The 15,847-nt window shown below is 32.5% G+C and overlaps 1 long non-coding RNA gene across 1 annotated transcript; it reads left to right on the top strand.

Moving 5' to 3' along the window:
* The first annotated feature begins 6,430 nt into the window (after window positions 1-6,430).
* LOC111470552 lies at window positions 6,431-9,254 on the top strand. Its single transcript, XR_002715054.1, has 2 exons — window positions 6,431-6,761; window positions 8,794-9,254. It is a non-coding gene; the product is annotated as an uncharacterized LOC111470552 (long non-coding RNA).
* Window positions 9,255-15,847: the final 6,593 nt, after the last annotated feature.

Raw genomic sequence — 15,847 nt, 5'->3', positions numbered from 1 at the left:
ATGCATGATTCCACGCTCCTTTTTAGAACGGGTGTACATCGCAAAGGTCCTATTCAAAAAACTCCTGGTCATTTTAACTAGATAAAGGCAACCCTACATTATCTACCCTACGCTTGGCTCGATGGTTTTACTTGTATTCTCCTACGGTTTGGTAGTGTGCTGCTTGTGAAGACTTTTTTTTTTTCTTTTTTTGGTAAAATTATTTAAAATATAGCTAAAACATAAGTTTATACATTTATACTAATAATATATTAAAGTAGTGGTTATATAGACCAATTTCAAACACAAAATAAGTAACAGACACAAAAGATAATACAAAATGTAGTAAGTTAAAGATCGGGTTAGTCTATGGCCCTCGCTCCAAAGTCCGCTTCCATTCACTGACCAGCTCCTAGTTACTTGAAAAAAAATGATAAAAATGGAGTGAATAAAAACTCTAAATAGCTTACTTATAGGCTTTTAATTGTGATATTAAGCTAGGATATCCCTTCTTGTTATGTTTTTAGGAACATAGTACTTAGGGGTCATCATGTTATATATCGTGTACTGATCTTGAAAACTTTACCATAAAGTAATCTTTAATTCTCTCCACATGAATTCATGAGTGGTACCGTCATAATCGTGTTATCCTGCTTGTAAATCGTGGTGTAGGGCATCTTGTTTAGGTGATGGAAAAGGTAAGCCCATCATAAGATCCCGCTCATGATGCATATTGCAAGGCCTCCCACCTAAAGAGGAATAGGGGCCTCATAGTACACATTGTAATGGAAGAAAATGATTACTTATGAGCATGGATCCTAGCAACTTATTTAATAGGTACTTTCTTGAATTATTGATGAACCTAGGTTTATACCTAAAATAATGGGTTAGGCTTTGAAACTTGAAGGTTTTTCTTTAGAAAAATGCTAAAGGTATTAGGGTCATTTTACCCTATGTCTTGGTTAAGCTACTTAATGTATTTCAATGACTTTCAATCTTCACAACCTCATCTAACATCATAGAATAAGGTTTAATACAAAATTTCATAGCGTTTGGAGGTCATCTAGATAATGAACTGAAGGCTACTTACCTCTTGTACAGTGTTTGGGGTCTCGATTCTCGAGCTTTCGAAACTCGATTTTCTCTAAATTTTCTTGGGTAACTTCGAGTCTAGTTTCTCAAACCATTATGAATTTTGTGATAATTGGCAAAGAAGGGATTCAATTTGATGAAAACCGAGGAGGGACAATATTGAACCAGCCACATTACCATCTTCTTTCTCCCACAGGGGTAGAAGATGCTGCATACAGTGCCCTTCATCTGAAAGTGGAGTCTGCCAGCCCCTTCTATGACATTTCTCCCCTGGATTCTTTCATGAAACTTAAAGTTGGAGTGTCAATGAAGAGTTTAGAATTGGTATCTCACTTGCTCGTGAACTACTACGTAGGTTATAGGAGTCCAAAGTTGAGGAAAAACTGTTTTCGTCGCCGGAGCAAACCCAAAAGTCGTTGTTATTGGGCAGGACAATCTAGGCTCTATTGGGCCACGCCTTCTTCACCAAAAATCTCCCCTATACTGAAGCTAAAGGAATAACCCTAAAGAAAACGACTCGGCATGGTTGAGGCTAATTTCGAGTTTCCTTCCTCGGTCTACAACTCAACCCAAAACGCGATTCTTCCTTCGGTAGCTCGATTCGGGGCGTATTAGACCTCAGCTACTTCTTAAAACACAACTCATTTAGTACCCTCAAGCTAAATGATTCATTAAATTTTGAGTATTAAGGGCGGTAAAAAAGGATTCGAGTTTTAACCCAAATCTTACCTGATATCAAATTTCCTTGATTACTCATGCTCATGAGGTTGTCTCTCTCGCATCCTTCTTAAAAAATGATCATTAAGTGTGCAAAAATTGATTGCGATAGGTCTCATCCGGTGAATACATATGTAGCCTCGAATTGGATTCGATCTCTCCTTTGAGCCTTCAATGGCGAAGAGAATTGGGGGAATAGGATTGAGACATTTTTTAAGCTTCCTCCCTTCACCAAACTTATGGGTAATCTTACTTAGAAGGTGTAGAAATAAGTTTGAGGAGGAATGATGGACTGTAGCTCTCGAATTTGTGGTTAACCCGAGAACACAATGTCCAAAATCTAAACGCTCGATTCAGGACTTGATTAGGCTCGCTTCTTATTCCAATTAGTTGCCCCTCAATCATGATTTATAGGTGGATAATCCACCACCATTGAAATGTCCAAAATTGTCATAATTCTATTTTGAGTTTTTTTTTTTTTTTTTTTTTTTTTTTTTTTTTTTTTTTTTTTTTTTTTTTTTTTTTTTTGATCTTAAGCTAGAATTATCTACTCAGATCATAGCCTTGTCGTCCTTAGTTCTAAATTCTAGCCGTTGGATGGGTTATGTGTGAGTGTTATAGATTGTGTCCAATTTTGGAAGAGATCAAAAGGTTGAATTTCAGATTTGACGCATATGGTCACTGTGGAAACTCGTATTCTTGCCAATTATCCATATTTTTAAGGGCATTTTGGTAATTTGGCCATTTTTATTATTTTAAATTATTTTTTTTGAGCAACTTGAAATTCTTCCTTAATAAAATTTTAAAAATCGAGAATTTTGATAAAAATTAGAAAATTTTCACTCTTTTTTTTCCAATTTCTTCGTTCATTGCTTTCAAAACCTCTAGTAAGGCCTATACATGTCCTCTTTTTGGAAGCATTTGAGTTACTTTAGCGTCACACGACGGTGTTAAGCTTTCTTATTCGTCTTTGACATGGAGTTTTATTAGGTTCTTATGGGCGTCTAGGCAGTTTAAATCTCATCTCACATCTCCAAGATAGACTTGCTCCTCGAGATTAATCTCATTTCTAGGAGCACTAAGAGACCCCTAACTTATGATCCTAAGGTGTTCAGTCTATTAGAAACTTACTGACTTAGGTCAACGTGAAACCACCCTAGTTCTGGCGTCCTATTCTTATTCTAACCATAAGCTCAATAAAGAGATACCATCCATCAATCACTTAGAGCACAAATCACATCTCATTTTCCTTTCTACGTTAGGGGAAAGTATTAAAAACAACATACATCTCAAAATATCATTGTAGGGTCATTTTAATAATTTCTATAACATGCCGTGTATTTTCCTTCAAAATTATCCTTCTGAAGTCCTAATCATGCATATTCTAACAACCCAAAGTAAAATATGCATAAATACTAGCACGTTGGCCGCTCCTATAAGTAACACTTAAAGAAAGTCCAAATTGATACTTACATGGGCTGACACATGTCTCCATGAGATAACCTTTTTTTTTTTTTTTTTTCTTTCTTGAAATTTCTCTAGTGAGTCATAACTCAAACGAAAATAAGGTCAGAATCGAAATCGGAGTAAAAGCAAATGAACGAAGGTTAAAACAGTGAAAAGAGCCAACCTAATGCGCCCTCACAAACAGGTACACATACAAGTAATCCACACACTTGAGGGAGGAGTCATGGTGTTGACATCACACATGGGGAAGCAATTTGGATCCTAGGCATTCTAAGTACATCATTTTTATTAAATTAGTTAGCATGTCCAAAAGCATTAAAACTCAAGAAGATTAAGTACTACCTTTTGTAGTTCAAATTGAAGGGAATGAACTCTTCATCCACTTAGCGGAAGCAGTGGTAACCATTTTGATTTTTATTATGAATTAAAACAAAATCAATAAATATGAAAGTAAAAACTCTATCTTTGTAAAAACCTTAGCTTGCAAGTCCTTGAAGTTTTCCAACCATGCAAAAGTTCATCAACATTTTACGAGATCTTCTTTGCTATGACTCGAACCCAAGGTCAAAGCTTATGGGAGCCTCTTGAAAGAAAATCACTAAAGAATTTAGAGAAGAATAATCTCGAGAATTTTTTGGAAATATAATTTTATTTTCTAGAGAAAATGGAAGAAATTGATGCAGCTTATTTTGTCAAATAATATATTTACATATTTAATATATTGAGATATTATACCTTAGATAATCCTAATATATATTTAACTAATTTATATATTTTTATTTAATATATCAAAAATACATTAATTGATTTAATAGTTAAAATATATTTTTCCTTGAATATACCTAATATATTAAATATTAATTTCAACCTTCAAATTAATATATTTTTCTCCCTTTATATTTAACATATTAAATATATTAAATATTAATTTTAACACTTCAAATTAAATATATATTTTCTATTTATTTTCTCCTTTTATTTAATATATTAGATATATTAAATAACAATTTGATCCTTTCAAATTTTATTTCAAATAAATTGAACCTTTTAGTATTACTATGAGCTAATAAGGGACCTTATGGACCTATCGATTATAAGCTCCAATGATACAAAATTAATTAATTAAATTCTTTATTTAATCAATTTTCATTCATTAACTATATAGGTCACTCAAGTAGACCTAAAGTTGCACTCTTATGCATTGTAGGACAAGCTATGTCCATTAATATAATCATTACAAGCAAGTCGATCCTTCACGAGTTGTTCATAATTACAGCTGGGTCAAAAGTCTGTTTTACTCCTGTAATTACATCTTTCACCTTAAGTACCATTGATTCTCTAATGAACAATTTGTTTAGAATCCAATCATAAATCAAGTCCCTCTTGGGCCAATGAGAGGGTGGACCCCATTGTTTAAGTCTCGAAATCAGTACTTAAGAGAACAATTCATCGAAATGAGTGAATTCCATCTCATGATATTATGTTCCCAACTCCCTATTTGGTCAAGTCCCAAAATGGTAGGCATATTGAATCGGTAAAAGAGTCATTCTCACCCATGTAAATTAAAGGACAAGTCCTCACAAGCAGGAGTTCATAACTCACTCAGGATTAAGATTGAGTCGCATATGATCATCATGTGAAATATTAATCTTATCAATTAACGGATTTATAAAAAGAGATTAATTATTTCTTGGTTTAATCTTATACAAACTCATTGTATAAGATACCTCTACTTACATGTCTGCACATGAACGATTCGGATCAAATCATTTGTAACGATTACAAAGTGGGTCATATCAATAGTGTTACCAGGATAAGACACCCTACCTTATTCATATACTATAAACTCTTAGGTTATTACTTGAACACGAACACGATCCTCTTGTATGTCAACCACATGTTGTTCAAGATTACATTAATAACCTTGGATTTTCATACCATCGATAACAATTAAATTACAAATAAAATAATAAAAGGTATTGTTAAAAAACTAAATAAGTAATTACTCAGTTTTAAGGCATAAATCCCAACACCAATTCCTTTCTTATTTTAATTCTGTTTTCCTCAAGAATCGGTTTCGAACCACCACTAGTATCTTCCCTACTATTCTTCAACCTTAGAACGAGATTGTGGAAACCCGTGAATAACTTAAACTTGGAAAGAATTTAGTATATATGAAGAGATAGTTTCTTTTAGGGATTTTTTCAAAGTTTTTTCAAGAAACTTTCCATGTACCTATTACTCCATTTATAGAGTCATATTTGCATGATGATGCAAATTTGAGATTACCAAAGTTTGAGAGTCAAAATTATACTCAAATTTGTGGGGTTATTTGTCTGGTTAAATCATATATTGACATTCAATATTTCACTAATTCAATTAACGTTTTGACTTTCTATATTTTAATTCAACAATTAATTTTAGATTAAAATAATATTAAAAGATTAATTAAAAATTTTAATTAATATTTAACACATATTGATTATGAATCTCTATTCATAATTATTATATTTAAATCTTATTTGAATCCAATTTTCTCTTTTTGTTTAATTCGTAATTAAAACAAAATGCGGCTAAATATATGGTATATATTTAGCGCATATTCCCTAATTTGAATTCGAACACTTTGAACTCACTCGTCACACTGTTCTAAGGTTTAGTTTGATATGAGTTAGCAGGGGAACCTAATGAACCTACAGATCATGGGCTCCAACTATCCGAGATTAACTGGCTAAACTCATTAACCAACATTCGTTAACTACTAGGACACTCCACTATAGCCTAGTAGTTGTACTCCCCTCACTATAGATATATTTCTGTCCATTTGATATCACCACGATTAGTAAGTTGATTCTTCACAAGTTGTTCGTAACTAGAGCGGAGTCAATCTACTGTTTTACCCCTGAAGTTACATCTTGTTCCATAAGTCCCAAAAATCATCTAATAAACAATTGGTTTGTGGTCCAAGTACTAAACTAATCCCTCTTGGACCAATGAGAGAGTGAAGCTTCTTGTTCAAGAATTGGAGTTATTAGTTAAGAGAACAACTTCTCTACTATCCTTACTTACAAGCGTGTAGGCACTACAACAAATACCATCTTTTATAGCTTTTTTGTATAGCATTTTCTAAAAGGTGCTATAAATTAGAAAGAAAATAAAGGTTTTTTTTTTTTATTTTTTTATTTTTTAATGTTATCTCTCAAAACCTAATCACGCGTATAAAAAGCCTTCCTTTCTTTTTCTCTCCTCCTCTCTCTAGGCACCCATATTCTCTCAGACCCTCGTGCAAAACCAACTCTAGCCTTCTTTCTCTTGCGCAACAATCAATCCTTCCTTCTTTCGTGCCTCAAGATCCATCCTTCTTTCTTTCGTGCTTCAAAATTTGTCTCTATCAGATCTCAAGATGGGCCATTGAGAGGAGGCATACAGTTTATGGTTGGTGTCTTGTCTATGAAAAATCCTATTCTCCTACCTCACTGCAAATTGAACAATCCAAGATAGAGCAAGTTAGTTGTTGTTTTTTTTTTTCTCCCTTTTATCTTCTTTGTTGGCTCACTTTGTAAAGAATTTCATTGATGAATTATTCTAAGTGATTCGTGTCTGTGTCTTCCTTTTTAATTTCTTTTTGACTTTTGTTCTATGAGTTAGATTGAAGGATAGAACTACTACTAAATAATGCAGTTTTTCATTTATATTTAGTACACACTAATGAACTTTTGTGAGTTTGGTCCTTTGGTCCTTCATTAAGTAATGTACTTTACTTTTAAGTGTGTATTTTCCTAGCTGTAGAATTTTTCTTTGGATGTAGATTGGTGAGTTCTGTGAGGTAGATATAGTTGTTGTCTTGTGTTAAAAGGTTAATGTAGTTTTGTGAGTTAGATCCATGGAATAAAAACATAATACAAGAAACCATCTTTATTTTTCATTGTGTTTGTTCAATCAATACATGCCCTAATTGAGGAACCCCATGAAGATTACGAACAAAAAAAATAAGCCTAAGAGTACAAAGAAATTGAGTTTAGTGGAATTTGTTAATTCATAGGTTATTTCAAGCACATTCTTCGGGTAGGAATGATTTATGTTAACGGGTTACATATTCTGCAAGTATCAAGTAGTAGGAAGAAGTTTATACACGTATTAGTGGACTTCATATAAATTCCTTGAGCAAAATACCTATTGTATTATGTATAACTAAATTTTTGCGGCCTTGTTTTTTTTTTTTTTCTTTTACCCCTTTGATATATTAGGTCTCCTTCTCTCCTTCCTTGTGTATAACTTATTAATACATGATCGGCAAGATCACTCACTTTCACACAACAACAACAAGAACTTGTGTGGCCCTGTTGTTCCTATTACTGTTATTTTGCATTTAGGGCTTCCAACAACACATTCTTCTTCTTCTTATTTGATTTTGAGGATTTCTTCAACTGAGATCTTAGATAAATTAGAAGATCGGTTAGAAGAAGTTGTTCCTAATTAGAAGACTAGTTAGACTGATTTTGGTCTTTGACTTTTGTTTGCTAACTTTTCTCAAGAGAATTCATTAGTGTATGGTCATTTTCTTTGGTTAATAAATTTTTTTTGGTTGGCCTTACTAATCATGATATGGTTATTTAGAACCCTTCGAAATAGACCATCCAAGGTCAAAACCACTAGAAGACTTCAGTACAAATTAAAAAAGAAAACATGGAATCAATCCATTTATTTGTAAAAAATGTGGAAACACCTTTGCGATGAGAGGGGACTAGAATGAGAAGAGTTGTGGGAAGCTTTGACATTGCACTTGTGGCTCTAATTTTAATCCCAAAAGGTCTCTTAAATATCACATCAAAGCCTTTGGACATAGTTATTCAACTTATGGGGTTGTGATCACGAAGATGACGAGCCTGCTTCTGAGATTGGACATCTCATTAGCTTGTACTTGACAAATCTCTCCTAAAGGCCACAAAACATAGGTGCTAATTATATTAGTCCAGTGCTATACTTTCTCTTCAATGTCAATTTTTTTTTTAATGGTTCTGTTTGGTTTACCAAATGAGGACAGCACTTCATCAAGAAGGGCTATCTGAAAGGATTGGGTTTTATTACAAAGTCATGGTTTTCATCCAAGGGAATCAAAAAGCACAATGCTCTTTCTCTCCTCATAAACTTTTAGTGGACAATGCACTTCCTTTCAATTTTAATTGGAAGCTGTAATGCAAGTATTTGAACTAATGATTCTATTCTTTGTTTTATTGGAAGCTGAAACACAAGTATTTGAACTAATGTTTCTATTATCTATTTTTAAGAAACCTACTTCAAGAAGAAGGAAAAAAATGAAATGTGCTTACATATATAAGATGAACAATAATGTTCTATTCTCTTTTTTACTTTTATATGATATTTAGATTTTGTTGCTTTGGTGTTTGATAAAGGAAGAGCTTGAAATAGCGTGAAAAAGAAAGGAACAAGAAAAAACTCCAACATATGTCAAACCTTTTGGTAATATTTTGCACTTCTCTTCGAACCACTGATATATATGCTTCGATAATGTTGCAGGATTCCTTGAAAGCACTAATTGGCAAGCAACAACGACCAATTTATCAATTGACATCGCCTAGAGTCGGCCACAACGATGCAACTTAGGCTCTAATACCAAATTGATAAGACAACCCTAATCCTCAACCCAACAATCAAGCTTTTGTTGAAGCAAGGAAGCACTAATTGGCAAGCAGCAACGAACAATTTATCAATTGACATTGCTAAAAGGGTGGAACATAGAAGACATTGTTGTCGGTTTGAATACCTTTAGGATTGGTGGACTTGATTTTATCAAAATCAAAGATGTCACATATTGTGGATAGTGAGTTTTTGTCTATTTATTGTGTATTGGGTGGGGAAGAACTGATTTGAAAATTGTGATAGTGTAACGAGTCTAATATTCTTATATAGATCGAGTTGAATACTTTATTTTATAATGTGTTAGTAGATTATTAAATTTCAATTATATTTTTGTTATAGCATAAGATTAAAAGTATAAATATAGCTTATTAAAAATGAATGATTGCATAATATTTTAGTTATGTTTGCATATTATAACTTTAACAAAAATGCTCTAAAATGTTTTCATAGCATATAAGCTATATTTAGGTACTATATTATAACATTTTTTATAGTTATACAAAAATGCTATAAATAGTTTCAGACTTTTAATAACATGGGATGTCACGACGTACAAAAAACGCTATAAAAAGTCTATGATAGCATTTTTCGGAAGCTACCTAATCCAATATTTGTTGTAGTGAGGAGTGAATTCCATCTTGCACCTCAAGTCCCCAACTATTCACCCAGTCTTACTCCTGAAATGGGAGACTTATTGAGTCGGCAAACTCGGGCCACTCTTACCCATACAAATCTAATTTCGAATAAACATGAGTTCAAAGTTAGCTCAGGATTAAGATCGAGTTACCTAGGTCATCGAATGAAAAAATCAGTCTCAACAATAAACGACATTATAAACGGAGAGTGACTTTCTTCATGGTCCGATCTTATATGATACTCTTTGCATAGGATGCCCCCACTCTCATATCTCCACATGTACAATTCAGTGATCACATTGTTTATATCATATACAAAAGTGGGTCGCATCCATAGTGTCCCCAAGATAAGATACTCAGCCTTATCCAAGTAATATAGATCATTTTGACTATATACTTGAACTTGATCCACTTTTAGGTCTCTACATATAGTTCAAATATTCATACTATAGCCGGAATATTCTTAGTTTATTGAATTACTTTTAGGTCTCTACATATAGTTCAAATATTCATACTATAGCCGAAATATTCTTAGTTTATTGGATTTAGATTAATGATCGTGAAGTTCACTTAATTCAATAACAATCTTTTGTGAATAAACATCAATAATAACTTTATTTCAAATAGAATATGTTTTTATTTACCCATTATGAGTTTTAGGATATAAAACGCAACAAAGAGTACTTATGTTCTTAGTTTGATATGTGGCACATGATAACTTGTTACATTGACCCCACATTCTTGGGTTTAGATCTCGCGTGAATTTTTTTCAACAATTTTTTATCAGAATATTTTCCTAGTCTGACATGTGCCTACTCCTTAGTAGGCCGAGTTCATCCTTTCTTTGTCTGATACATGACCTTGCTCTTGCCTGATGCGATTGCTACCTGACGAGTGTCAACTTCTTCCTCGCACCCACATCAAAATTCAAATTTTCGCTATCTTTTCCATAAATTATTTTCATCCCAACTTGTCACTTCGACCCCACATTCGTGTTAAAACTTCTCGGGAAGTTTTTCCAACAATTTTTGGCATGCATCTTCTCGTTGTCTGACATGTGTCTACTCTCCAACCGGCAAAGTTCATCCTTCCTTTACTTGACACATGACCCTCTCCTTGCCTAATGCGATGGCCGCCTGACGTGTGTCAGTTCACAAGATTTTATTTTTACTTTAAAAATATTAGATTTATAGTAAACCTACTTATATGTTTAGCTGTAGTTTTACGTGCCATTATATGATTTACTGTGCATGTTGGAGTCCCACATTAGTTTATTAACAGGGAGATCATAGGTATATAATGTTAGGTTATAAAGTTTGGTGCTTATTTATAGCATGCTCAATGATAATATATATTAAAGTTATATATCCTAAATACATATATAGTAAACCACTATATACGGTAAAAGACTATATATAATAGATAGTTATATATAGTAGATAAATGCTAAAGGTAAATATAGTAAATTGAACCATCCTCATTATGCAATGTATTGATAATACGCCATTCTATACATAGTTGAAGTCATTAATATAAACCTCTAACTAATATCTCTCCTTACATGTTCTCTCTCCTGTTTTTTGTGTTCATCTATATCGAGTGTGTGTGTTGTGTGACTGTAACATATAAGCTGAAGGGAATAAACTCTTCATCCACGTAGTGGAAGCATTGAGAACCGTTTTGATTTTATTAAGAATTAAAAGAAAAGCAATAAATTCAAGAGTAAGAACTCTATAGAAACCCTAGTTTGCAACACTCCTTGAAGTATTCCAACCATGCAAAAGCTCTTCAACATTCCACGAGATCTTCCTTGCTATGACTCGAACACAAGGTCATGGCTTATGGGAGCCTCTTGAAAGAAAATCCCTAAGGGATAAGAGAAGAATATTTTGGAGAATTCTTTGTAGATGTAATTTTATTCTCTAGAGAGAGTGGGAGAGATTCGTATGTTTTTGCCTCAACCACAAGAATTTTTGCCAAATAATATATTTGCATACTTAATATGTTAGGATATAATATCTTATACAAATCATATTTAAATATTACAATATATCCTAATATATATTTAACTAATTTGAATCTCATTCAAATTTCAAATATATTTTTATTTAATATATCAAAATACAGATTTGATATTTAATGGTATCAAATACAATAAATATAATCTCCAATGATATAAAATTAATTAATTAAACTCTTTAATTAATCAATTTTCATTCATTAACTATAGGTCACTCCACTATAGATCGAGAGTTCATTCTTATGCACTGTAGGACAAGTTATGTCCATTGATATAACCATTACAAGCAATTCAATCCTTCACGAGTTGTTCATAATTACAACTAAGTCAAAAGTCCCCTTTACCCCTATAATTACATCTTTCACATTAATTACCATTGATTCTCTAATAAACAATTTGTTTATGATCCAATCATAAACCAAGTCCCTCTTGGACCACTTGAGTCAATGAGAGGGTGGGGCTTATTGTTTAAGTCCCGAAATCAATATTATGTTCGCAAGTCTCTATTTGGTAAGTCACCAAAATTGTAGGCATATTGAATCGGCTAAAAGAGTCATTCTCATTCATGTAAATTAAAGGACAAGCCCTCACAGGCACGTGTTCATAACTCACTCAGGATTAAAATCGAGTCGCATATGATTATCATGTAAAATATTATCTTCTCAATTAACAGATTTATAAAGAAAGATTAAATATTTCTGGGTAGTTTTATACAAATTCATTTTATAGGATACCCCACTTACATGACTCCACATGAACGATTTGGATCAAATCATTTGTAAAGATTACAAACTGGGCCGTATCAATAATGTTACCCGGATACGACACCCAACCTTATCCATATACTATAGACTCTTTAAATTATTACTTGAACACGATTCTCTTGTATGTCAACCACAAACGGTTCAAGATTACATTAATAATCTTGGATTTTCATAACCTCGATAACAATTAAATTTTAAATAAAATAATAAAATAATTGTTAAAAACTAAATAATTAATTACTCGGTTTTAGGGCATAAATCCCAATCTAAGCCATGGACACTATCTCCATTTGTATAAGATTTTTTGAGGAAACCAAAAGGAAAGCCATAAAAACTTATGTTTAAAGCGGATAATATCATACCAATATAGAGGGTTGATGTTCCTACATTGCATTCATATAATTTTTGTTTGTTCACGAAACGTGTGCATTCGCTTTGCGTAATGCTCAAATGACCTTTATCATCCTTCAAAACATGTCATAGACGGTGAAAGGTACTTAAATTGACATCGACCTCTATGTATTTATAGGTGCTACAATGAAGTTGTCATGCAAGAATACCAAGATACGTTCTGTTGATGGAAATGGCCACCACTGACAAAAACGACTACTTTCGGTTGCTAATACCGAAGAATGTAACGAGACACGACCAGTGCAAGGTTTATTCGGAGAAGTCGCAAGACAATAGTTGCATTAAGCCATCGAATCTGAATGACGATGTGGATGGGGCAAAGTTGAAGCCTGCGAGGGCGCATTCATGGACGCCGAAAAGAAACATTTTGTACATTACAATGTTCGATCATTAGATTTTGAACCTACCTGTCCACATTGAACGTACGATGAGGTTAATATTGTAATAGTTAGAGCTTTTGAAGATATGATGTTTTGAATTATTGCTCTTTATTAGGTTCTTATATTATGGACAAAAACGTATAGTTTTATCAAATAAGAGAAGAAAAAACATCAGCTTTCTAGAGAGAATTTACATTTTCCCTCCCCAGCTTCCTTTCTCCATCAATATAGTTATCATTATTTTGCTTCATTAATTAAAAGTTGTGACACTAATTCAAGTTTAGAGTAGGTCCCACGTTATTTAAAACTTTCAGTCGGTTATAGTGTGTGCGATCAAAAATGAGGAATCATTGAAACAAAAAAACGCAATTCAAATGAGTACATTCAAAGTGCGTTATTAGATTTTTTATTTTTTTATTTATAGTTAGATAAGTACATTCTATACCAGTTTGATTGGTTTATGTTTCGGATTGAATCGATCTAACAAGCTTAATTTTATTGTTAATTTAAAAAAAAAAATACTTACAATACAATTAAACATACTTGTGTGTTTCGCGGTCGTTTTATGTATCATTACATGATTTACATTGCACGTTGGATTCCACATTAGCGGATAAGGAGGAGGATCATAGGTATATAATGTTAAGTTATATAATTTGCAGCTTATTTATAGCATAATGAATAATAATATATATTAATGTTATATTTTACATTAGACATCGTGAAGAATTATATACAGTAAAAACTATATATGGTAGATAGCTATATATATATATAGTAGATGATTATATGTGGTAAAGTTATATATATTAAACTGAATCGTTCTCATTAGACTGTTTTGAAAATGTCTTGTTAGCGGAAGTTGTTAATATAAACCTCTCACCAATAATTCTCCTTATATTTCCTCTCTCATGTTCTTTGTGTTCATCTACCTCGAGTATGTGTTGTTGTGTAGATTCTAACATAAAAGAGATGGACACTATCTCCCTTGGCATGAGATCTTTTGAGGAAACTAAAAAGAAAGCCATAAAAACTTATGTTCAAAGTGGATGGTATCATACATTTTCGTGATTGTTCATATCCTTGCACTCATATATTTTTGTTTGTTCACACTTTTTGTGATTGTTCCTTGGGATCTATTTTTATTTTCGGGTGGGGATGCATGCATAGTACTTCTTTACACACAGCTTATATGAATCCACTAGGCAAGCTCGTATAGTACTACCTGACTTAGTTATGAGCTAGTGCACACTCATATTGCCAAAAACTAACAAAAAAGAAATGAATGTGCATAATATTGTGGTGTACACGTCTCTACATAACATATTGGATAAGTAATTCATGCTTGTGTGACATACAACATGCTTGGCGTCTGCACTAAAAATCATTGTATAGTAAAATAATGCACAATACTTTCATTCTTATCAAGACATGTATTCCCTATGAGACGTAAATACATGTTAACGATATTTCATTCCCGGGCATAAACATAATCATATCAATATAGTAAGCATGATCAAGAAACAAAAAGTATATGCGTCATGAAATTCATTAAGATGTCATAAAATAAAATAATATCACGTAGAAAGGCTACAGGATACGTGAGATTTAAGCAACAATGAATTCATCACACCTAATTCGTAAATGTTCCAACAGTACGTTCATTTATTATTTTTGACCTAATTGAACATCTCTAAACTTTCCTTAGCTATTTCTACCTCAAGCTCATGCTTATAGTGCTTCATTTTCATCTACGACATTCTATACGCTATTCTATATGTTCTGAAATTGAGGAAAAGCCTATTAAAAAAACTTGCAATTTGAGTTGAATTAGAGCAGTTGAGCCGACTTGCAGAACTCTTATTCCCTTTAAGCCATCTTAAATTTTGAACTCCTTTCTCCAACGATGACATTACAATCAACATTAAAGTACACCAAAACAAATAATTGAAGGAGAAAGAAAATCTTGAGAGAAGAATTTTTTTTTTACCCAAAACTTTAACCACAATAGTTTTTTATTCTTATTGTAATTAATATCTAATCAGTATTTAGAGGGAGAAAAACACTAACAAATTTTGTAAACTTTCCCATGTTAAAAACCACAGACAATTTTCCTATGTAAATAACTATTTATTTTCCTAAACTTGCTCCTCCACAATTTATGAAGGTTAACAATTCTCTTAAATAAATCACTAACCATTTTTTTTAAACTTACTTGAGTGAATAACTAATTTTATTAAATCAAATTTATTGATTCATATTTTCTCTCCTAAGCTTGACTTGGTTCGAGATTCTTCATTCTGAATAACAATCGCATGCCTGTAAATCTTGGCTAGAGCCTTGTTGAGTATATCTGCATGTTGCTTTACCGTGTCAATGTTGCTTCATCCCTAATCAACTTTGTCTTCTTAATAAAAAAATTTAATTGTGCATCATGAAATTTCTTTTGCTTCTCTATTATGCATAGGAATTTTATCCTCTTGCAAGATATTGCTTGTCTTTCAACTCTGCATTCCAATAGTATAAGTTCTTTAGAATTTTTGGGGATACCATCAATCTCAAGAAAGTTGGATGAACAAACTAGATATTCAATAGAAATGACACAAAGAAATTGGTAATTGTCACCCCTTTTATTATTGGACTCTTGTTTTGTTTTTGGTCTGCTCTTAGGCTTCTTTGGTTGAGATGACAAGTTCGATGTTTTTTTTTTTTTTTTTTTTT

Source organism: Cucurbita maxima, unplaced genomic scaffold, assembly GCF_002738345.1.
Source record: "Cucurbita maxima cultivar Rimu unplaced genomic scaffold, Cmax_1.0 Cma_Scf00046, whole genome shotgun sequence".
NCBI lineage: Eukaryota > Viridiplantae > Streptophyta > Magnoliopsida > Cucurbitales > Cucurbitaceae > Cucurbita > Cucurbita maxima.
This window is presented reverse-complemented; position numbering and strand designations above follow the sequence as displayed.